Source organism: Elephantulus edwardii, unplaced genomic scaffold (genome assembly GCF_000299155.1).
Source record: "Elephantulus edwardii isolate Elephantulus edwardi_28Jun2011 unplaced genomic scaffold, EleEdw1.0 scaffold00407, whole genome shotgun sequence".
Lineage (NCBI taxonomy): Eukaryota > Metazoa > Chordata > Mammalia > Macroscelidea > Macroscelididae > Elephantulus > Elephantulus edwardii.
The window spans coordinates 491344-499770 of NW_006400157.1; positions in this window are offsets into that span (position 1 = coordinate 491344).

Sequence of the window (8427 nt, forward strand, 5' to 3'; positions counted from 1 at the left end):
CTCTGTAAATGTTTATGAAAATTAATAAAATATAATTATAGAAAAAAAAAGAATTCTCTCCTTATCTTTAGTTCTGGTAAATTTGACTATGATATGCCTTGGTGTTTTTCTTTTGGGGTCTACTCTGCATAGTGTTGCAAAGCTTTTGAGTTTGTATTCTCTCGTTCTTCATTATGCCTGGGAAGTTTTCTTCTAGTAATTCTTCCACAAGTTTTTCAGTGCCTTTACTTGCTGCCTCCTATTCTGGGATTCTGATGAAGTGGATGTTATTTCTTTCGATGGTGTCCCACCTTATTCTTAGATTTTCTTTTTTTCCTTCTTTTTTGATTCTGCTTTTTGCTCTAGCAGATCAGTGGTGGCTGGTTCTGTGTTCCATTCCTTTAACTCTGTTCATCTTGTTGACAGCATCTGAAACCTTGGGCCTCATATTTTGGATGGTGGTTTCTTGTTTTTCCAGTGAATAATGCCTCGTTAGTTTTATCTGCATTGTTTTGGATTGTTTTATTAAGATCCTCCTGATTTTTGCTTGCAGTGTCCTGTAATGCTTCTAGTTTGATTTTCACCTATTGAAAATATCCAGTCATTGTTCTTTTGAATTCTGTATCAGAAAGTTCCATCAGAATTTCTGGCTTCAGGAAATCCATTGCTACTGTGTCTCTTTTGAGGGGTGATATCTTGCTTTGTGCTTGTGTAGCGAGTAGGTAGTCTGCTTCTATCGGGCCATTGCTGTGGCAGAGTGTTTTGTACCTACGATCATAACTGGTTTTTGATATGACGTCACTACTCTGAAGGAAGGTTGGGCAGGCACACAAGTAGGGTGTGATACATGTAGGGTGGGTGCACACACAGAGGGACTCTTGGGCCGGGGATTTGGGGGAGACGCACACACACAGATGCACACAGGAGCTGAGTGTGGCAGATATCTCACTCAGTTTCCCGCTGACCTGCTTGCTTCTGTGGAGTGGGTCCCACTGTTGTTCTCTTCTCCCTGCTGTGGCTCAACTGCTTCCCACAGTGACTCAATGAACCAAACAGAGGCTTGTTGTACCCCACCAACACTTACTGAACTCAGTTGCTTCTTGAAGCTTCCTCATCTGTCAAATGTCCACATTGATACACAACATATTTTGATAAGCACCTATATATCTGCCGTCTCACCTCAGACAAGAGGCCCAGGACCTCCCTGTTGCCTGACTTAAGGATCCCATGTGGTCAGACCTGACCTAAGTTTGTTCACCAAAGTACCTGAGTGAACACAGAGGAAGCCTATTGTTCCTTTCTGGAAGGGCCTTCTAACCTCCATCGGGGGGGGGGGGTGTCCAGGACCTCTCTGTTGTCTAATGTAAGGATCCCACTTGGTCAGGCCTGACATCAGTTTGTTGCCCAAAGTACCTGCGTGAGCACAGAGATAGCCTATTGTTCCCTTCTGGAAGTGACTTCTCACCTCAATTGAGGGGCCCAGGACCTCCCTGTAGCCTGAGGTAAGGATCCCACGTGGTGAGAGATCAAGCAGTTTGTTCTCCAAATTACCTGAGTGAGCACAGAGGATGTCTATTGTTCCCTTCTGGAAGTGGCTTCTGACCACCAAAGAGAGGCCTGAGTTAAGGATCTCTCGTGGTCAGCCCTGACAGCAATTTGTTCCCAAAGTATCTCAGTGAGCCCATAGGAAGCCTATTGTTCCCTTCTGGAAGGAGCTTCTCACCTCTGTCGAGGGAACCAGGCCCTCACTGGTGCCTGAGTTAAGTTGTCTGAGTAAAGTAACTGAATGAGCACAGAGTAAGCCTATTGTCCCTTCTGAAAGTGTCTTCCCACCTTGTGGTAGAGCCCAGGGCCCCCTTGTTGCCTGAGTTAAGGATCCCACGTGGTAAGACATGACATCAGTTTGTTCTGCAAAGTACCTGAGTGAGCATAGAGGAAGCCTATTGCTCCCTTCTGGAAGTAGCTTCTCACCCCCGTCAAGGGAACCAGGACCTCACTGGTGCCTGAATTAAGGATCCCACATGGTCAGGCCTGACATCAGTTTGTTGCCCAATGTGCCTGAGTGAGCACAGAAGAAACCTATTGTTCCCTTCTCTAAGTGCCTTCTCACCTGCATCGAGGGTCCCAGGACATCCTTGTTGCCTGAGTTAAAGATCCCACGTGGTCAGGCCTGAAAGCAGTTTGTTCCCCAAAATACCTGAGTGAGCACAGAGGAAGCCTATTTATCCCTCCTGGAAGTGGATTCTCACCTCCATTGAGGGACCCAGGACCTCTCTGTTGCCTAATATAGGATCTCACATGCTCAGGCCTGACAGTAGTTTGTTTCCCAAAGTACCTGAGTGAGCACAAAGGAAGCCTATTTTTTTCCCACTGGAAATTGGCTTATCACCTCCATCGAGGGGCCCAGGACCTCCTTTTTGCCTGAGTTAAAGATCTCACACGGTTAGGCCTAATCAGTTTGTTACCAAAAGTTCCTGAGTGAGGAAGGACGAAGACTATTTTTCCCTTCTGGAAATGGCTTCTCACCACTGTTGAGGGGTGCAGGACTTCCCTGTTGCCTGAGTTAAGGGTTACATGTGGTCAGACCTGACATCAGTTTGTTCCCCAAAGCACCTGTGTGAGTCCAGAGGAAGAAAATTGTTCCCATCTGGATGTGCCTTCTTATCTAATTCTAGGGGCCCAAGACCTCACTGTTACCTGAGTTAAGGATCCAAAGTGATCAGGCCTGATATCAGTTTGTTCCCCAAAGTACCTAAGTGAGTACAGAGGAAGCCGGATTTTCCCTTCTCAAAGTGTCTCCTCAACTTCGTCAAGGAGCCCTGACCTCCCTGTTGCCTCAGTTAAGAATCTCACGTGGTTGTGCCTGACATCAGTTTGTTCCTCAAAGTACCTGAATGAGCACAAGGGAAGCTTATTGTTCCCTTCTGGAAGTGCATTTTCACCTTATTCAAGGGGCCTAACCCTCCCTGTTGCCTAAGTGAAGGATCCCACGTGGTCAGGCCTGAGAGCAGTTTGTTCCTCAAAGTACCAGAGTGAACCCAGAGGAAGCCTACTGTTCCCATCTGGAAGAGCCGTTCACATCTGTTGAGGGCCCAGAACCTCCCTGTTCCCTGAGTTAAGGATTCTACGTGGTCAGTCCTGACAGTAGTTTGTTCCACAAAGTTCCTGAGTGACCACAGAGGAATCCTATTTTTCACTACTTTAAGCAGCTTCTCACCTCTCTTGAGGGGTGCAGGACCTCCCTTTTGCCTGAGTTAAGGATCCCACGTGGTCAAGCCTGAAATCAGTTTGTTCCCCAGAGAAACTGAGCGAGCATAGAGGAAGCCTATTCTTCCCTTCTGGATTTGCCTTCTCAACTTCAGTGTGGGGCCCAGGACCTCCCTGTTGCCTGAGTTAAGAATCCCACATGATCAGGTCTGACATCAGTTTTTTCCCAAAAGTACCTGAGTGAGCAGAGAGGAAGCCTATTGTTCTTCTGGAAGTGGTCTCTGGAATTGGTTCCTCACCCCTGTCAAGGTACCCAGGACATCCCTCTTGCCTGAGTGAAGGATTCCCCACGGACAGGCCTGACATCAGTTTGTTTCTCAGACTACCTGAGTGAACACAGAGGAAGCTGATTCTTCCCTTCCGAAAGTGCCTTCTCACCTTCGTCGAGGGGCCCAGGACTTCCCTGTTGAATGTGAAGGATCTCACGTGGTGAGGCTGACAGCAGGTTACTCTCCAAAGTACCTGAGTGTGCACAGAGGAAGCCTATTTTTCTTCTGAAAGTGGCTCCTCACCTCAGTTGAGGGTCCTAAGTGGTCAAGACTGATAGCAGTTTGTTCCTCAAAGTACCTGAGTGAACATAGAGGAAGCCCTTCTAGAAGTGGCTTCACACCTCCGTAGCGGGTCTCAGGACCTCCCTGTTGCTGAGTTAAGCATCCCACGTGGTCATGCCTGACATCGGTGTGTTCCCTCATGTACCTGAGTGTGCAGAGAGGAAGCCCTTCTGGAAGTGGCTTCTCACCTCCCTCGAGCTGCCCAAGATCTCCCTGTTGACTGAGTTAAGAATCCCATGTAGTCAGGCCTGACAGCAGTTTGTTCCCAAAAGTATATGAGTGAGCACAGAGAAAGCGTATTTTTCTCATCTAAAAGAGCCTTCTCACCTCCACCAAGAAGCCCAGGACCTCCCTGTTGCCTGAGTTAAGGATCCCTCGTGTTCAGGCCTGGCGTAAGTTGTTCTCCAAAGTACTTAAGTGAGCACAGAGGAAGCCTACCGATCTTTTGGAAATGACTCTGGAAGTGGATCCTCATCTCCATCGAGGGCCCAGGACGTACCTGTTGCCTGAGTGAAGGATCCCACATGCTCAGGCCTGACATCAGTTTGTTCCCCAAAATACCTGAGTGAGCACAGAAGAAGCGTATTTTTTCCCTTCTGGAAATGAATTCTCACCTTTTTCGAGGGGCCCAGGATATCACTGTTGACTGTGGATCTCAAACTGGCAGGCATGACATCAGTTTGTTCCCCAAAGTACCTGAGTGAGCACAGAGGAAGGATTTTGTTCCCTTCTTAAATTGGCTTCTCACCTCCATCAAGGGGCCCAGGACCTCACTGTTGCCAGAGTTAAGGATCCCAAATTGTCAGGCATGACATCAGTTTTTTCCCCCAAAGTACCTGAGTGAGCACAGAGGAAGCCTATTGTTCCCTTCTGGAAGTGGCTTCTCATGTACTTCGACTGTCCCAGGACCTCCTGTTGACTGAGTTAAGAATCCCAATTGGTCAGGCCTGACATCAATCCCTTCTCCAAAGCACCTGAGTGAGCACAAAGGAAGTCTATTGTTCCCTTCTTTAAAAGCCTTCACACCTCCATCGAGGGGCCCAGGACCTCCCTATTGCCTGAGTTAAGGAGCCTATGTGGTCAGGCCTAACAATAGTTTGTTCTCCAAAGTACCTGAGTGAGCATAGAAGAAACCTATTTTTCCCTTCTTGAAGTGCCTTCTGTCGAGGGCCTCAGGACCTCCCTGTTGCCTGAGTTAAGTATTCCTCAAGGTACAAGCCTGACATCAGTTTGTTCTACAAAGTACTTGAGTGAGCCTAGATGAAGCCTATTGTTCCCTTCTGAAAGTGGCTTCTCACCACCGTCAATAGTCCCAGGATCTCCCAGTTGCCTGAATTAAGGATCCCACATTGTCATGTCTGGCATTCATTTGTTCCCCAAAGTACCTGAGTGAGCCCAGAGGAAGCCCATTGTTCTTCAGGAAGTGACTTCGGGAAGTGGCTCCTAACCTCTGTTGAGGGGACCAGGCCTCACTGTTGCCAGAGTTAAGGATCACCCGTGGTCAGGCCTGACAACAGTTTGTTCCCCTAAATACCTGACTGAGCACAGAGGGAGATTATTGTTCCCTTCTAGAATTGCTGTCTCACCTCGATCGAGGGGCCCAGGACCTCCCTTTTGCCTGAGTTAAGGATCCAACGTGGTCAGGCCTGACATGAGTTTGTTCTCCAAAGTGCCTGAGTGAGCACAGGGGAAGCCTATTGTTCTTCTGGAAGTGGCTTCTGGAAGTGGCTCCTTACCTCTGTCAAGGGGCCCAGGAACTCCTTGTTGCCTGAGTGAAGGATCCCACGTGGTTAAGCTGACAGCCGTTTGCTCCCCAAAATACCTGAGTGAGCACAGAGGAAGCCTATATTTGCCTTCTGGAAGTGGTTTCTCACCTCTTTCAAGGGGAGCAGGACCTCTCTGTTGCCTGAGTGAAGGATCCCACGTGGTCAGGCCTGACATCAGTTTGTTCCCCAAAGTATCTGAGTGAACAGAGAGGAAGCTTATTGTTTACTCATATTAGTAGATTTCTCATCTCCTTTGATCAGCCTAGGACTTCCCTGTTACGTGAGTTAAGGATCCCACATGTTCAGACCTGAGAGTAGTTTGTCCCCAAATATACCAGAGTGAGCACAGAGAAGCCTATTTGGACCTTCTGGAAGTGGTTTCTCACCTCCGCCGAGGGGCACAGGACCTCCATGTTGCCTGAGGGAAGGATACCACGTGGTTAGGCCTGACATCAGTTTGTTCCCAAAGTACCTAAGTGAGCACAGAGGAAGTCAATTGTTCCCTTCTGCAAGTGCCTTCTCACCTTCATCGATGGGCCCAGGACCTCCCTGTTGCCTGAATGAAGGATCACACGTGGTCAGGCTGACAGCAGTTAGTTCCCCAAACTACTTGAGAGAACATAGAGACAGCATGTTGTCCGCTACTTGAGGTGCCTTCTCACCTGTGTTGAGTGGCCCAGGACTTCCCTGTTGCCTGAGTTAAGGATACCACATGGTCAGGCATGACAACAGTTTGTTCCCCAAAATACCTGAGTGAGTACAGAGGAAGCCTTTTTTCCCCCTTCTGAAAGTGGTTTCTCACCTTCATCAAGGGGCCCAGGACCTCCCTGTTGACTGAACTAATGATCCCATGTGGTCAAGCCTCACATCAGTTTGTTTGCCAAATACCTGAGTGAGTACATAGGCAGCCTTTTTATTCTTTCTGAAAGTGGCTTCTCACCTCTGTCGAAGGAACCAAGACCTCCCTGTTGCCTGAGGTAAGGATCCCACGTGTTCATACCGGACAGCAGTTTGTCTCCAAATGTACCTGAGTGAGCACAGAGAAGCCTATTTGTCCCATCTGGAAGTGGCTTCTACCTCCGTTGAGGGGTCTAGGACCTCCCAGTTGCCTGAGGGAAGGATACCACATGTTTAGGCCTGACATCAGTTTGTTCCCCAAAGTACCTGAGTGAGCATAGAGGAAACCTATTGTTCCCTTCTGGAAGTGGCTTCTGACCTCCTTCAAGGGTCCAAGGACCTTCCTGTTGCCTGAGAGAAGGATCCCACATGGTCAGGCCTGACAGCAGTTAGTTCCACGAAGTACCTTAGTGAACGCAGAGTTAGCCTGTTGTTCCCTTCTCAAAGTGTTTTCTCACATTCATCGCATGGCCCAGGATCTTCTGTTGCCTGAGTTAAGGATTCCTCATGATCAGGCCTGACAATAGTCTGTTCCCCAAAGTACAGGAGTGAGCAAAGAGGAAGCCTATTTTTCCTTTCTAGAAGAGCCTTCTCACCTCCGTCAGTGGGCTCAGGACCTCCCTGTCGCCTGAGTGAAGGATCCCATGGTCAGGCCTAACAGTAGTTTGTTCCCCAAAGTACAGGAGTGAGCCCAGAGGAAGCCAATTGTTCCCTTCTGGAAGTGCCTTCTCACCTTCGCTGAGGGGGCCAGGACCTTCCTGTTGCCTGTGAAGGATCCCACGTGGTAAGGATGAAAGCAGTTTGCTCCCCAAAGTACCTGAATGAGCACAGAGGAAGCCTATATTTGCCTTCTGGAAGTGGCTTCTCACCTCCCTCAAGGGGGCCAGGACTTCCCTATTGCCTGAGTGAAGGATCCCACGTGGTCAGGCCTGACATCAGTTTGTTCCCCAAAGTAGCTGAGTGAGCACAGTGGAAGCTCTTGTTCTTTTCTGGAAGTGGCTTCTCACCTCTGTCAAGTGGCCCAGGACCTCCAGGTTGCCGAGTTAAGGATCCCAAGTCTCCAGGTCTGACAGCATTTTGTTCCCCAAAGTACCTGAGTGAGCACAGGGTAAGCCTATTGTTCCCTTATGGAAGTGGCTTCTCTTCTCCATCAAGGGGGGTCAGGACCTCCTTGTTGCCTGATTAAAGATTCCACATGGTCAGGGCTGACAGCAGCTTGATCCCCAACGTACCTGAGTGGGCACAAGGGAAGCCTATTGTTCCCTTCTGCTATAGCCTTCTCACCTCTGTTGAAGAGCCCAGGACCTCCCCGTTGCCTGCTTTAAGGATACCAAGTGGTTTAGCCTAATAGCAGGTTGTTCCCCATAGTACCTTAGTGAGCACAGAGGAAGGCTATTGTTCCCTTCTGGAAGTGAATTCTCACCTCCATTGAGGGGCCGAGACCTCCCCGTTTCCTGAGTTAAGGATCACATGTAGTCAGGCCTGACCGTAGTTTGTTCCACTAAGTACCTGAGTGAGCACAGGGGAAACCTATTTTTCCCCTTCTGGAAGTGCTTTCTCACCTCTGTCGAGGGGCCCAGGACCGCCCTGTTGCCTGAGCTAAGGATCCCATGTGGTCAGTCCTGAAATCTGTTTGTTCTCCAAAGTACCTGAGTGAGCACAGAGACAGCCTTTTGTTCTTCTGGATGTAACTTCTGGAAGTGGCTCCTAACCTCCATTGACAGGCCCAGGACCTCCTTGTTACCGAGTTAAGGATTCCACGTGGTCAGACCTGACAGCAGTTTGTCTCCAAAAGTACCTGAGTGAGCCCAGAAGCAGCCTATTGCTCCCTTCTGGAGGTTGCTTCTCACATAGGTCGAGGGTCCCAGGACATCCCTCTTGCCTGAGTTAAGGATCCCAACTGATCAGAACTGACATCACTCTCTTCTCCAAAGTACCTGAGTGAGCACAGGGGAAGTCTATTGCGC